The 17,621-nt window shown below is 36.8% G+C and overlaps 1 protein-coding gene across 3 annotated transcripts in view; it reads left to right on the forward strand.

Moving 5' to 3' along the window:
- Nucleotides 1-6,766: 6,766 nt before the first annotated feature.
- The window catches only part of LOC134661406 (filamin-C), a 102,519-nt gene continuing 91,664 nt past the window's right edge, over nt 6,767-17,621 (forward strand). For all 3 annotated transcript variants that reach the window (XM_063517474.1, XM_063517476.1, XM_063517475.1), the window contains exon 1: nt 6,767-6,948. The gene's annotated coding sequence lies outside the window, so the exon portion shown is untranslated. The remainder of the gene's footprint in view (nt 6,949-17,621) is intronic.

Raw genomic sequence — 17,621 nt, forward strand, 5'->3', positions numbered from 1 at the left:
AATTTAAAGAAAAACTTAAATTTTGAAACTTTCAGGTCCTGTATTTTTGTAATTTTTCAATATTTTATTTTAATATCCACATTATTGTGATAAATTGCTCGTTTGCTATCTATATTACTAGATTTTGTTATAAAATTCAACATGTGTCATCATCCAAGAACTGTACTTTTACTATCTGGGATATAGAAATAGTGCATAAGTAGGTAGGCCTTATTGGGATATATCCGGTTCTCTCATCTCACGATATTTTACTTCGCCGAAAAGTCACTGTTAAATATGAAATATAATTTCCTAACTAACAGAACTTAGTAAACGAACTTACAAATAAAGATATATTTTATTAGAGAAAGTTATATTCTTTGTAATCGAAGTCTGAATTAAAATATTCAATGTCACTTATGTTTGTGCTAGCTTCAGAACAACCATGCAGGAATACTCATAGTACATCTCGCTCGCTTGCCAATGTACGCGAATTTAGAGCCGCCATAAAAGAAAAAATCACCAACTGTCACGATGACACTTCATATAGTTTAGAGTATTCATACACGAATTGGGAAGTAACCATGGATCCATGGTTACTCGAGGAGGGTGGGGATATCCCTTATCCAGAAATAAATACTTCATATAATCAGGATTGAACTTCACTTCAGGTAAGTTCGTTTTATCCTATAATTATATTCGTATTTATATCTGGATAATTAACAATGTAGATGTTTAGAGAAGACAATTAAATAATTTGTAAAAACCAAATATCTCAAAAATCTACCCAAAAACAAGCACTTGTCTTTTTGGCAAGAATATACATATATATCTATCATGGATACCTATCTCTATATATCATCAAAGGTAAACTAAACATAAGTTGCTATGAGACATCTTAAAGTAGATCAATGTTAAAATAAAAAATTTCCTAACTATGACATGCCAATTATCAACAATAAAATGAGAGTCTGCTATTATAATAGGTAAATACTTTGAGAATCAGAGATTTACTGTATACAAAATTTTGAACATGTAAATATATCTAATAAATATCTAACAAAAGTAGAAGACTAGTTATGTGAAGCATCCCTCCGTTATAAAACATTAAATTCACTGGTGAGACCTGCCCTTATGATCTTTACCTTATCCAATGTGAGACATGATAATTGTCATATGTAAAGAAAATATAGAAATATTATTACCCCCTCTTTTAGTACTAAATAGCATCTAAGTAATGTATGATATATAAATATAAAGCCTCCATAAAAGAAAGAAGACATGTGAATGGTTACTAAAATACCTTGTACTTTCTTGTTACTTGTCTAAGATACGTAAGACAAGGTTTTAAGACATTATGATGCCATATCTGAATTGGATGTGCTTGAATCCAGCAGGTAGATTACAAAATCTTGCATATCACCTACATAGTGGTATTTTATTCGAGATACCGAAGGTACTTTTACTCAATCCTGAAAAAAAATTACATATAAAAAAGTATACATAAAATGGCAAGTATCAAGACTATTTGTCAGTTATTTTAAAGATCATGAATGACCTGCGTATTTATGAAGACAAAGTTACTTAGGGGCAAGGGGGCTTATTAAATAGGTAATTATTTAATATTTAATACAACATGAAATACCCGTGAATAGCGGAAACACGTTCCACGAGTTTTTGTAAGTCGATAGTCGACTTTTAGCCGTTTTCTTTCCGCTGACAAAACCGAACAATGTAGAATATAATTTTCCTGTGGTTTTATGTACGGCTTTATCGTGTTTTGAAAATATTTTATACATAATTAAAACTTGCGATTTTTGTTAATAAAAATATACAATGACAGAAGCTTGTTTACTTTTTACAAGACAGGTGTCAAAGGTTTGATTGCCATATAAAATTGAAAATGTTAGTTCCCGTTTCTGCCACGATATTATACTACTCTTTGGCCACGACTCTTCTCTTTCCGCACAGGCACAGACTCTACCACGGATTTAGAGTTAATAAACTGGATCGAGTACATTGACCAAAAAGTGTGTCCACATGAGAAGTCAAACTAGAGCCCTGCATCTCGTTCTAATTAGGGTGACCATAAGACATCTGTATGTGGGATATTAGGATAACATGGAATATATCAGTAGGGTGTGTCATTTTCTAAATAAAGTGAAATTTTAAGTGGTCAGGTTTTTTTTTCATTTGTAGTCGGCCTCTTTCGCACTCACTCATGGTATGTTCATAAAGGTAGGCTTCCCTTTTGTCCACTTCAGTTTTTTTTAAGTATAAGCGTCATTGAAGATCTGTTTAGCAAATATGACGTTTTTTTAAAAGTTGGTGCCTTTTTTCTATTGACGGAAATGTGTCCTACCTATAAAGAATCGATGTCATATATAAACAGTTTAACACACCTAACAAAATATTATGTATAAATGAGAGTCTGTAATGTTTAAGGAGTTAAGCACTTTGGTTTTAAATTTTGGTAATTGAAGGGATGTTTACAAAAACAACATACCTGACTACACTGGTTGACACCTGAAACGATTAACAATGTTCTTAAAAAAGTGTTAACCGGTCTAAGCAGTTATGTTGTTTTTGTAAACATCCCTTCAATTATTCTACAACAAATCTTAAATTAAACATGCCGAAATAAAGACATAAGGTACCTATTATGTTAAACTTACTTTTACATTACCTACGTTAATAATAACTAATAAGAATTCTGTGAGACCGATTCAAAACGTGCCGACATCATAGTCACCCTAATGAGTTTGACAATGTTGTCTTGTATTTTTATAGTAAAATGTAATAATTGTGGCTTTCTTGTGAAACAATATTCCACAATTAGCAATTATTTCACTCCAACAACCTTTAACACAACATTTCTTCACAATTTTTAAGAAATTTCGCATTCACGTGTTTTGAAGAAATGTCATCAAGTTGGGGATACCAATTAATATTTAAAGTTACTACAACTTCTACCATACTAAAATTTATTTTTTTTTTTGCTGTGTATGCGCTTGGTTTAATCAGTTAATAATATTGGCATCATAATTATTTACAAATTACTTAAAAGATATCAGAACTGTAGTCTGAATATAGCACTAAAATTGTATAAGAAGGTAATTAAATTCAGTAGTTTATTGATATAATTTCTACCATAAAGGTATCTTTTTAACATTGGCAACATGTGCGAGTGAGACACAGGGCTCGGGTTTTTCTATCTCAAGTGGACCGTTTTCTCTAGTCTGGTACGAACAACTTTCTGTCTCGGTGATAAGGTTCAAATTAGTATGGCAAAAAAAGTGACAACTCGCTCCAGTTTAAAAAATATAACTTCATGGTAGGGCCAAAATAGTATTTTAGTATTCATAATAATTCGCGAACCTTTATATGTATGTAACAATTTCAAATTTATTCCGGTATTAAACAAGGCATTTATATTTAGTAAGTACCTAATTATAAAAGATTCTAACTACCTATTTAATCATCCGTTATCAGAAATAAAAAATGTGAATGCTATAGGTACTAAAAGTGCTCCTAATTCATATGCCTGTAAGTACGAGTAAGAACGTTGAGGTTTGATAAGTAAAATTTAAAGCACAGAATATACCTAGGTATGTGTAATAGTTTCATAGTAGTATGTACCTAGAAACATCGTGATATAGGAATAGTTTTCGTTAGTTATTGTAACAATAATTGAACCGCAGTAGAACGTTACTTTAACTGCTATTTTGAAATAGCCTCACGAGTTACGAAAGTTCAGAATGACCAAAATAAAATAAAACGTGTATGAAATATATGAAATCAATATTTGAATTATTTGCTAAAAAGTAGTAGAAATAGAAGATACTAAAAGTAGCGTTTTGAAAACCTCGTGCATACACAATATTTCGAGTGTCTGCGTTTGGATAGGCAAGCTTTGTATATTTCGCTTTACGTAACAATTGTTCGCAACAAAAGCAGCCAACGAACAAGAGAGGCCCTGATGAACTCAGAATTGAAACTAAAAACACTTTTTAAATCACACATATAATACAATAGGGACACATAATCCTTTATATATTTACATTATTATGTATATTCTAAAATAATCCTATTAACGTACTCACTTATTGAGAAAGGGAGATAAATTATTTTTATGGTAGGTAAGGAAAGTAATATTATTGCCCAGATGTAACACAGAAAAAATCAAATAATTCAGAGGAAGATTGTTTAAAGTTATTGCTATGTTGATCTCGAAACTCTAATAAAGTGTATACTTGGTCAACCAGATCTTGACTGTAGAAAAAGGCGGCAAATTTGAAAAATGTAGGCGCGAAAGGATTTCGTCCCATAGAAAATTTGAATTTCACGCCTTTTTTTACTGACAAGATTTGGTTGACCAGCTTTACCTACCTAGTTTTATTTTGATCCTTTAATTTTTTTTAGGGTTCCGTACCCAAAGGGTAAAAACGGGACCCTATTACTAAGACTCCGCTGTCCGTCCGTCCGTCCGTCCGTCCGTCTGTCACCAGGCTGTATCTCACGAACCGTGATAGCTAGACAGTTGAAATTTTCACAAATGATGTATTTCTGTTGCCGCTATAACAACAAATACTAAAAACAGAATAAAATAAAGATTTAAGTGGGGCTCCCATACAACAAACGTGATTTTTGACCGAAGTTAAGCAACGTCGGGCGGGGTCAGTACTTGGATGGGTGACCGTTTTTTTGCTTGTTTTGCTCTATTTTTTGTTGATGGTGCGGAACCCTCCGTGCGCGAGTCCGACTCGCACTTGGCCGGTTTTTTTCATATTTCAGTAAGTAGTTTTTTCTTATAGTTAAGTAGGTACATCTTTCTATGATTATTATTTAAAAAATCGAATTTTGAATCCAATGCGAAGAGAACTGGGTTAGATATGGAATGTCCAAGTAAATTTGTTTCTATTCAAACTATTTATGTAGATGTATATAGGTAGTGTAGGTAAGCTAATTGAATAAGTTAATAAAATTCCTTTCAAATAGTTTTTTCCACTTTTTCGGTATTTTTCTTTTTAGGTTAAAAGTTTGAATTTACTGTTACTTATTTCTTCTATAAAACAAATCAATACCTACACAAAATCCCTTTATTACTCATTTATTTAAAAAGGGCTACTTATCACTAATTTTATTCTTTAAAAAAGTACCCAGTCGATTGTACGATTACCTACAGTACACACAGACAATACATTTCCACATTTTCCGCCAACTCCATTACGCGTTTCAATTAATTAAATTTCTGACGTCTGTATTGAAATCCGCTACATCCAAACGAGGATTCAAAATGCTCGAGGTACACTGAAGTTGTCATAAGATGCACCATGGAGCACTCAACAGAAATTTTCTTGTCCTTCCTACCATAAAAGGGCTTTAAGTATAGATTAAAAACGTGGCTCATGAGCGAAGTGTTCTATGATTATGGCGAATACTTTAACCTAATCAATAATAATATAAGTAATTTACAAAACATAATGTACAGAATGTACCCAGTATCCCGACATGACTTGTAACTTTTTGTTATTAATAAAATATTTGTAATTGTATTTGTATTAAAATACCTTCAACTACTAGCCTACTTGCCTTCAACTTTTAAATATTTATCACTTTAGGAAAATTAAATGTTCTTATAAGGAGTAAGGATTCGTAGATTACAGTTGCAACAGTTCCCCAATTTATCATTAATTAGGTACAGTTACATGAGGTATATACCTATTTATGTATGTAGTAAAATGCGATTTATATTTCATTACTAGCAAAGTTATAGAAAACGATAATAACCGCAAAGTATGTTTAGATAAATTGGCCAAATAAACCTATTTGGTTCTCGAAGTAATAAAATATGGAAATGTAAACTTGGCAGCACCTGTGGCCCGTAGGCCAAATGACGTCGAGACGCAACTCATCCATTCAAATTTATTCACAGGGTGAAGCGCCGTGCCGAGGGCTTCCTGACCGTGGTAGTGCGTGCAGCACTGCTCGGGAATGCAACCATTAGAGACAAAACACGATACGATATAGGTATTATGAACTCATCCATTTACTTTTTACATTATACGACATGTCAAATACCTAAGTACGTATCTACTTCATCCAGCCTAGCAGGTAAGGGATTCTTATTAATCTTATTATTGACAAAAATAAAATTAGCGTACCTATAACTTTTGATGTGGTTACGCCGACACAACCCGCATGAAATTAAACCTTGTGTGACCCTGGAATCCAATTTAACTCTTCCGCAGATAGCAAACACGCGTTTGCTAAGGGTTGCATATTCGTAATTAATGCCCCCATAAATTACCAACTAATTTTCCTACCTCCTTACTTTCGGTTGGCACAAGTGGCACAACAAACATTAATAAGTTGTATTTTGAAAGAAGACTCAGATGTGTGATGTTCGTAAGCTATCTTTGGACGTGTCTACTATTTTTCTTTATTGGTCCTTCAAGTAAATATTCTAGCTGGTACATGGGTAGTATATCCAGTATACCTACATCTACCTGTTACATCATGCATCATCATGCATAGTTAATTAGATCTTAGCAGACGTGAGTATATTGAGTTAGTTTACTAACTCACACTTGGTAATTGTCATTTACCTACTCTGGTATTGCAAGAAATTCATGGGACCATATGGTCGCTGTGGCCATCAACCATGTCCAAAGACTTAAATGGACAGTTTGTCGTTACAGTTGGAATGGGTCGGCGTGGCGGCGCCGGGGCAGCCTTGCGCCGTGCGTGGTGGGGGGGCACTCCCGCGCAACTCGCGCAACCTGCTGCCTCCGCGGTCCGCGCCTCCAGTGCCTCGCTCGCGACCAAGGCGAATGATTATGTTCACTAACCATTCAACAACTGACAACTCTTTGAGCAAATACTAAATAAAACACACCAACAAATTGTGAAGTCTAGTGAAGTGTTAATGTTATACCAGTGACGCAACAATGGAAGTAAATAAACGAGGTAAACCGTGTAATAGTATGTAACGTATATATTTCATAATTAGTATAACCATCAAGGACGGCTATCGATTTGTTTCTAATAATTACCGAGATATACGCATTTAGAATTATAAAATATATGTACATAATATAAAATAAATAGAGCCGGTTTCGTAATAGTCATGTCACACTGTGAATTAAGTAAAAAAAGTTGCGTACGAGTAAACCAAAATAGTAGAGTAGGGACGACTGGGACGAGTGTATCACTCAATCCTTACTTGGTCAGACTCCGACCTTTTCCGAGAAATGGAGTTGACTAAGAGTATAAAGCGTGAAGTAATAATCTATGACATCATTCCATGACAAGTTCGCACTCCACCCACAACACACGTGCATTAAGGTTATGTTCCCCAAACAGGCTCTGTTATGCATCTGAAGCATGTTTCCATATCTATGTCATGTATGTGATATTAAAATGCCAGATTGATATGCCAAACGTAAAATAAATGTGGCCACCTTAAACTAAACAGCGTAGGTACTCAGTTTTGTTTCAGTTCATAAATTATGAGACATATTATGTACATGAAAATATACAATACGTTGTTAAAATATAAATTATGTATGTAGTAGGTGCTTTCATATTGGAAAGTCCCTTAATAATGTTTCGGCTCTAGGACGTCATAAAGAAAATGGAAAATATAGGTGACTATACATATTAATACACACACGGTTTAAAAAATATCCCTTCTTCGTCAATCGGGTAAAATACACTTAGATGCGTCGATCTTTTGATAAGTCTACTAATCAAATAAAAGGAAAAATGAATAAAGCAACGGAAATTAAAGAATGGCCTCACAGGACGTACATTTGGTTTGTTTATTATGTACCTAAGTACCTAAGTAGTATAATAAACATCCCATACCAATACATACCAATTATCAGTGCGTCGGTGTTGCACACGATTGATTTTACAATCGTGGAAGGGGGTGCGCGAGAATGACATCCAACCCAATGCCACAATGTCAAATTTCATTCGAGAATTGATCTCCTACAGTAGGGCTATGATGGTCGACTGTATAAATGATATAGTTGTATAAATGATGATAAAACTGACATTTTATCCAGTTCTTATTGATTTGTCGTCTTTTCCACTTTTGACAGCGATAGTCGTTAAACGATTAACTGCATAACATGCTCGTTGGATAATATGTCACTTGTCTACTTTTCCAACTTAAACTTAGTTGATAAGTGGATAAGTTAAATGATATAAAAGTCACTTGTCTAGATTTATACATTTTTATAACATTCATACCGTTTTGTCCACTTTGACAGCGATAGATGGTAAATGGCTACGTTTGTTGGATAGTTAGACATATAGTCGATTTTTGACGGCTAGCCTTTGATTAATTTATCGTGGTGCTCACTGTAGGGCTATGATGGCCAGCTCTTTATCATTTGTCACCATGGCTGTCACGTTCTAACAAATATGTAAGTGCGAAAGTGACGCATAGCATGACAGATGATAAAAATACGACCATGATAGCTGGTCTGGGCACGATAAGGACGATAAGGTGCTCTCATGGTATAGAAGTGGTGAAAAATACAATTTTTAGGGCTCACTCGTGCGTCTGTCTGTCCGTCTGTCACAGCCTATTTTCACGGAAACGACTAGACCAATTAAGTTGAAATTTAGTACACATATGTAAATTAGTGACCCCTCACCCAAAGACGGACATGGCTTCCTCGCGTTGTCCCGGAATTTTGCCACAGCTCATGGGAGCCTGGGCAGCTTGGCAGCTAATCCCAGGAACTGGCGTGGGCACTAGTTTTTACGAGAGCGACTGCCATCTGACCTTCCAACCCAGAGGGTAAACTAGGCCCGTATTGTGGGATTAGTCCGGTTTCCTCACGATGTTTTCCTTCTCCGAAAAGGGACTGGTAAATATCAAACGATATTTCGTACATAAGTTCCGAAAAACTCATTGGTACGAGCCGGGGTTTGTACCCGCGACCTCTGGATTACAAGTCGCACGCTCTTACCGCTAGGCTACCAGCGATTTTTTTAAGTACAATAAATAGGTTAGAAGTTATTTAAGAAAATAGCCAATAAATTACCCCCTCCCCCCACCTTTATCTCCGAAATTACTGGGTCTAAAATTTTGGACTCGCACTTGGCCGGTATAGTTTTTTTTTTCAAATATAATATATACTATTTGAACTCCATTTGTAATTCATATAAGAATATCATTACATTTATTATTTGTAGGGATGGCAAAGATATCATTTCTTCTTGGCAGCTGCTGCCATGTAAGAAAAGCATCAACAAAGAAAAATTCAACGACGTGCCATAAGGGATACATGGAACCCTTTTGATATGCCCAACGAGGAGTTCCGGCACATATATAGAGTGCTCAAAGACTTGGCACTCTATTTGTGTGCCGACCTAGACGCCGACCTCAAACTCAACATGGCGACGGATTGCCGGCACATCTTAAAGTACTTAATTAAAGATATAATGTAGCACTGAGGACGTCACTTTCTGAGAACGCCACTTTCTGAGGACGTCACATTTGGAGTTCGTCACTTTTTTAGCATAGGTACGATTTAACAGTATAAAATACCAGCACGAAAGATGTATGTAATGCCAGCAACCAGATTACCTGTTCGACATACGGTCGCTTTTGTATCCTACATACATACCAACACCAATCTCTGTTTGCCTTACGCCTGACTGGTAGAGAATTCCATTTGGCAAAACGTCCTATGTTTCGTGCAATAAAGTGAAAATAGAGAGATTAATAATAATAAAAAAACAATCTAATTATGTTTAAATCAGAGTATTTAATTCAGAATACTTAAAAACTACAAGCACCAAAACATTTAGCCACAGATTGGAGTTAGGCCGGAAACAGCTTCGATTCCATACACATAAGGGCGCGTGTACAGTTGTACACGGTGCTGCCTCCGCGCCGCCGCCGCTCCTTCGCGCTATGTACACGAGACGCGTAAAACCCGCGGCGGCGGCGCGGCAGCGGACTATACTTGTCTCGTGTACATAGCGCGAAGGTGCAGCGGCGGCGCAGCGGCGGCGCGGCGGCGGGCTTTACGCGTCTCGTGTACATAGCGCGAAGGTGCGGCGGCGGCGCGGCGGCGGCGCGGAGGCGGCACCGTGTACACGCGCCCTAAATGTTTCGCACAGTAGGAACCATGATTTTATCATACGCCGCTGTGATTAGCTCGTGAAGGGGTCAGACTGTACGAAAGGGGAGGCTGGGACTTAGAATTTTTTTTGACAAAGTGGTATCATTATGACACTATTTTTAAATGATTGTAATGTGTAGATCACGTCAAAATAAGCATCTTTTATTGGAAAAACTTTTCTCTAAAATAAAAAATGGCCGAGTTAGACGCGACCAAAGATTGATGTTTTTAAAGGGAGCTGGGACTTGTAAAATTGTATTATTATAAAAACGTCGGTTCTGGCGCTTCGCCGGCCGCTGCCGCGGCACGCTCGCTTCGCTCGCTCGGCTCGCGCGCTGTATGGTCGCATTTCTACCTAACACTCCTCCTCGCTTCGCTCGTCGTCGTACCTACTCCGACCTGCCTTAAAAGCCTGGCCTGCCTTAAGCTCTATCTCCGCCATTTTCAGTTTTAGTAAAAAGTTTTCCAAGTAAAAGTTGCTTATTTCGATGTGTTCTATACATTAAAATCATTTAAAATATATGTCATAATGACACCACTCTCAATGAAAAAGTCCCAGCTCCCTTTAAAAATATCAATCTTTGGAGGCGTCTAACTCAGCCATTTTTTATTTTAGAGAAAAGTTTTTCCAATAAAAGATGCTTATTTTGACGTGATATACACATTACAATCATTTAAAAATAGTGTCATAATGACACCACTTTGTCAAAAAAAATCTAAGTCCCAGCCCCCCCTTTGCTACAGTCCAACCCGTGAAGGTATCACGGCAAGCTCGCTGACACCAGTTGAAGGTCATTCCAACATATTTACATTTAATTAAACGGACTGTCGCCCCTTTTGTGACAACATATTCTTCAGCATACCGCGTCTTCTGTCATGTCTCCATAAACTCTGTTAGTCTTTTTTATCTGCGTATAAAATCAGCTCTTGCAGTTTTTTTTTTCAGACAATATTTCCTCTCGTGTCACCTGTGGAGAATAGGCGTCCAAGGACTTTTTCTTCATAGCGTTGCCGAATTTCAGAATATATGTTCAGCCATCAATCACTTCTGCGTATGGAGTGATCCATACTCTCATAGTTCTCATGTTCTGCATATATTTAATGCAATTTATTTGTTTGTTTTCTTCCTATAGGTATAGGTTACGCAATGAATTTTTAAATTAATATTACATTGTACTTTTAGCCTGACTGACAATGAAAATCTATTTGACATCGCTGATTTTTTTTCTATAGATGGTCAACCAAACCTTGTCAGTAGAAAAAGGCGCGAAATTCAAATTTTCTATGGGACGATATCCCTTCGCGCCTACATTTTTAAAATTTGCCGCCTTTTTCCTCTGACAAGATCTGGTTGACCAAGTATATTTAAAATGCGAAACTACAAATAGGTTATATCGTTTGTCAAAGCACTGTCTCATTTCAAACATAGACAGAGAGAGTCATACGTCATACTATCTTTGTCTTACACTAGTACTAGCACCCAAAAGAAAAGGATGAGTATAGTTTGTATTGTTCTTATTTAATGACAAATTGGTTTGACCAACTATACTTACAAGAATGCACTTCGTTTTTCTGGTAAAATCCGACGTAATCGCGTAATAGAAAATGACAGCGTCGTACTAATTTAGTTGCAATCCAACCACAGACTTGTCATTCTCGCGCTCGCGCTTGACAGACAGCTGAAGTGTGCGAAAGGGAAGCCATCACGTATATGAACATCGCATGAGTGCGAAAGAGTCAGACTACAAATGAGAAAACGTGACCATTTTTAGGGTTCCGTAGCCAAATGGCAAAAAACGGAACCCTTATAGATTCGTCATGTCTGTCTCTCTGTCTGTCCGTCTGTCCGTCTGTCTGTCCGTCCGTATGTCACAGCCACTTTTCTCCGAAACTATAAGAACTATACTGATGAAACTTGGTAAGTAGATGTATTCTGTAAACCGCATTAAGATTTTCACACAAAAATAGGAAAAAAAAACAATAAATTTTTGGGGTTCCCCATACTTCGAACTGAAACTCAAAAATATTTTTTTTATCAAACCCATACGTGTGGGGTATCTATGGATAGGTCTTCAAAAATGATATTGAGGTTTCTAATATCATTTTTTTCTAAACTGAATAGTTTGCGCGAGAGACACTTCCAAAGTGGTAAAATGTGTGTCCCCCCCCCCCCCCCCTAACTTCTAAAATAAGAGAATGATAAAACTAAAAAAAATATATGATGTACATTACCATGTAAACTTCCACCGAAAATTGGTTTGAACGAGATCTAGTAAGTAGTTTTTTTTATACGTCATAAATCGCCTAAATACGGAACCCTTCATGGGCGAGTCCGACTCGCAATTGGCCGCTTTTTTTGAGTTTGACGACGGCCGCGGACGGCCAAGAGCGTATCACCGTAATTTTCAATTTGAAAAATATACACAAATTCGGAAGAAAACTATTTGATAAAGTAATACAATGAAGATAGTGTCTTGTAGTGTACCGGATTTCAGTGTCACGGGGCCAAATAAACCTAGCAAATACTCATTTCAGAGGAATAATGATATTCCGAGCGAAATTTTCTTAACGATATTTTGTCAAATTAACAGCATAAAAAGTGTAAGAAGCCGGTTTATACAGTTGATTATAAGTTTTTCTTCCTTTGTGTGCTAATATTTTATCATATTACTCAATAATTTAAAATATTTTGTGTAAAAACATAATAAACTGTTACTTTACGAGGGCTTGACAAAATGTTCAGATGACAGTATCGATAACTTGTCGGTATATTAATAACTATGTAATCATTTCTTCACAAGACATAATTAAGATATTAACCTTTATAACCGACTTCAAATAATAACGATTGTTATACCCTTTTTGAAGGTGCAGATGATTAGCAGTAAATCTAAACTTCACTTTCTATTCTAACGATTTTCGATTCGAGGTTTGTACCACCCTGTATAGAGTAGTTAATAGAGTCAGACCGAGAAAAGTCTGCAGCGATTTTGATAGCCCACGCAGTGCAAGCGTCATTTTAAACGTCAAACTTCTATGAATTTATGACGGGTAAATATAGCTGGTCAACCAAATCTTGTCAGTAAAAAAAGGCGCGAAATTCAAATTTTCTGTGGAACGATATCCCTTCACGCCTACATTTTTCAAATTTGCCGCCTTTTTCTACTGTCAAGATCTGGTTGACCAAGTATAACACTTGCACTGCGTGGGCTATCAATATCGCTGCATACTTTACGAGTAGCAAGGACCTAGGACCGCCTTAGATTGCGATGGACAGTCTTTGCATCAGGAAAAATCCGGAGCGGGGGTCAAGGCCCCTTTCAAACAGGCGAGGTCCCAGCTCCCGGAGCATCCCGAAGTCTCGACACCGAGGGAGACGAATAAATACCCGCTCAGCGCCGAGTATTTATCTTTTTAGGGTTTCAGGAAAAACGGGACCCTATTACTAAGACTCCGCTGTCCGTTAGTCTGTCTGTCTATTTAGATGATATATTTCTGTTGCCAACAACAAATAATAAGTACTAACAACAAAATAAAATAAATATTTAAGTGGAGCTCCCATACAACAAACGTGATTTTGTTGCCGTTTTTTGCGTACCTAATGGTACGGAACCCTTCGTGCGCGAGTCCGACTCGCACTTGGCCGGTTTTTAAGAGACGCCGCATGCTCAGCAGCCGCTCCTGCCGACCGCATTGTACGACTAAGATGCGGGGCGGCAAAAGTACTGACGCACGTGGCGTCCCACAGGAAGCACTTACTTCTTTCCCACGGCACCAGGGTCTAGCCGTCAGGCCTTATGCCGTCCGATCGGCTAAAGCCTGGCGGCTGAAGCATACATGGGATATTAGGTAACTCTGACAATAAGGCTCTCCTAACGATGTCATTAAGAACATGGTGCCGTGGGAACCTCCCAGCGCAACGGCAGCAGCTCAAGACATGGTGGCCGTTGCTCCCCACAGTGGAACCGTAGATGCATTGGTGGGGTTGGCATAATTTAGTTGATTTTGACAGATGGTTTGACGTATAAAATTAACCGTATTTGAGGTTAATAAGGTCTACTGTCCTTAAAATTTTGTATGAATTTACAAGCAAATATGAGCCTTCGTTAATTAAGTATTGCAGCCGGTTCTACCTTAATTCGATAAGGTAGCTTATTTCAAAGACTATAAACTCTAAGTACTTAGAAATAAAGCTTCAAAAGCTTTAACCGTGGATAACTTTTAACTATCAACGTCACATGTGGATAAGTGGTGATAGGATGTCATTCATTAAAATACGCTTTAAGTAAACTTGTTTAGAATTGATTTTTCGAAAGCTCAAACCACGGATGATTTTTATCAGTCAATGGCAAAAGTAGATAAGTGGTGGAATGTGATTAAGTAATCTATTCTTTAAAATAGGCCTTAAGTCATCGAGATTAAAATTGATTTTTCAAAAGCTCAAATCATGTCACGCTATCATTAGTCACTTGTACTTTATCCTCGCGTCTTTTTACCCAATTTAATCACTTATCAGGTATTTCACATATCACGCAATAAATGATTAATGATTTGGTGACAAAGCATCATAGCCCTCCTGGTGCCTTGCTCAACAGATAGATATTTAATGATTCTGAATTGGCACTGGCAGCCAATGGGCTGTAAATATTTAATGTTTTCCTTGAATGCTTTTCAATTTATTTCTCTCCTATATCAGTCACGGCGCTCAGTGAGCTTCTGCAAATGCGGATAATTCATGTAGGTATGTACTTGTAGAACACATCGTTAAGTGGTTAAAATGCTGGAAGGCTTTAGAAATTACAATGTAATGTCCATGTACCATGTACCTACCATCACTACCATGCACCTCCGGTAATTATTGAACATTTTATACATTTCATCTTCAATGAGATCAAGTCACATCTTAATTAATTAAACCTATAGAGGCGTTTGAGCTTTTTCCTCAATCAAGATTCCACTGTTATACCTTTACGATATTTCGCAAACGTTTTACCAAAGTCAAACCTAAATTTGTTCAAATAAAAGTTCTTAATGTTGTCTAATGAAATTGAAAAAACAACGTGATTTGATATAGCTACACGGGCATGTGCACAGTGCACACACCGGCGCGGGCAGCTCCAGCTGGGTGCAAATGTTTCTACATGAGCGACTCCGCGCGTTATCGGAATCGCTGGAGCACAAAGCCAGTCGTTAGGTAACGACTTGTTAAAATTATATTAATTTGAAAAGACACGTAGACGTAAAAGCTATTATTTAGGTACAGTCAGCGTCAAATACTTTGTAGCCACCAAAGTAGCCAAATAGTTCGGTACACCATATATTTAGTATGGTGTACCGAACTATTTGGCCACTTTGACTGCTACAAAGTATTTGATGCTGACTGTACACGATAATTTTTGGCTGTGGGCTACCGTTTACGAGTTATTTACGAAAAACAAAAAAAACACCTTAGAACAAATTAGAAGTAAATTTCCCATTTTACTATATTTTGAAATATTGATCCTAGCGGAACAGTGTACTGAATCTTTTTTGTAGGAAATTTAATGTAGATTAATTATGTAATAGTTTTTTTGCTACGAGCCACCGTTTAAGAGTTATTTACGAAAAAGTATAAAAAAGCGGCCAAGTGCGAGTCGGACTCGCCCATGAAGGGTTCCGTATTTAGGCGATTTATGACGTATAAAAAATAACTACTTACTAGATCTCGTTCAAACCAATTTTCGGTGGAAGTTTACATGGTAATGTACATCATATTTTTTTTTTAGTTTTATCATTCTCTTATTTTAGAAGTTACGGGGGGGGGGGACACACATTTTACCACTTTGGAAGTGTCTCTCGCGCAAACTATTCAGTTTAAAAAAAAATGATATTAGAAACCTCAATATCATTATTGAAGACCTATCCATAGATACCCCACACGTATGGGTTTAATGAAAAAAAAAATTTTGAGTTTCAGTTCGAAGTATGGGGAACCCCAAAAATTTATTGTTTTTTTTCTATTTTTGTGTGAAAATCTTAATGCGGTTCACAGAATACATCTTCTTACCAAGTTTCAACAGTATAGTTCTTATAGTTTCGGAGAAAAGTGGCTGTGACATACGGACGGACAGACAGACGGACAGACAGACAAACATGACGAATCTATAAGGGTTCCGTTTTTTGCCATTTGGCTACGGAACCCTAAAAAGGGACTTTAAAACCTCCCCCTACCCGTTAGTTTCACCCCTATCCCCCGGTACTTTTGTTTAATACACCCATGCTAAAATTTGCTTATAAACGATTGGCAATGTTTGGTGTTCGTTTAGAGTGTACTTATTACGTTACTTATTAAGAGTAAGTTAAGGTAATTTAGCTAGTTAATTACAAAATTCCTATAGGCATGAGAAATACTTAGTGACAAGTCACAAACAACTTAACGTGTTCAACATAATTGAGTTGTTATTATGTAATTGGTATCCACAAATCACTACACCTTATAAAATAAAGTCCTCTGCCGCATCTGTCTGTATGTCTGTATGTTCGCGATAAGCTCAAAAACTGCTGAACGGATTTTCATGCGGTTTTCGCCTCTCAATAGAGTGATTCTTGAGGAAGGTTTATTGGGTGTATACTTAATTTGTTAAGGTTTTGTGTAAGCCGTGCGAAGACGGGGCAGGTCACTAGTTATTAAAGAAGGAACTGATGGATGGCCTAATTTTATCGTGTAGGTACACGCTTTAGATCACGGTCCAATTTTTCAATTTGAATCGCTCGATTGTGTCACACGAAAATCTGTAGAACACGATTAAATGCAATTTTTTGAAATACGAGTGATATAAACCACTCGTATTTCAAAAAATTTTATAAATATTTTTATCTCTCCATCCTCGATTCGCTTTGTATTTCTATCGCAAATCTCAAATATTATTCCCCACGTAACCACCAAGTAAAACAAACTGCTATACCTACCTACCATAAAAGTGGGTTTGATTAAACAAAATATTGAATAATAACAATTACAATCCATCTTTTGTGTGTAATCTTATTTTGGAGTAGTACTTAGTTGCGTACATTGTTTCTGAGCGCGCAGCGCCCACATATCTAGAGCATGCGGATATGATGGCTTTGTCACCTCCAGATGCTATTAGTGACGCCTGAAATAATACGACACCCAACCCAGGATTGTTTAGATTAGAAGTGTTCGTATATCCGATACAACTGTTCTCAGGTGTTGCTACAATGTTTAATGTTATCGTTAGTTTGTTAAGGGACTACGGCGGGTTAGCGGAGGTACCTACATATTTTAAAGGAGCGGTAACGCGCATGTGATAACCTACCCCGGGAGTTGCAAGCGTACACGTTAAGTTCTGAATATCAAGCAAGCTGAATAATTGTTTACCACCTATCATATAGATATTTAGAAATGGTTAGCTATTAATTCAAACATTAATTACGGAGTTAACGCCGAACGTCAATAAATATCACTTTATCACATAAATATTGCACCCGTAACTA

Source organism: Cydia amplana, chromosome Z (assembly GCF_948474715.1).
Source record: "Cydia amplana chromosome Z, ilCydAmpl1.1, whole genome shotgun sequence".
NCBI lineage: Eukaryota > Metazoa > Arthropoda > Insecta > Lepidoptera > Tortricidae > Cydia > Cydia amplana.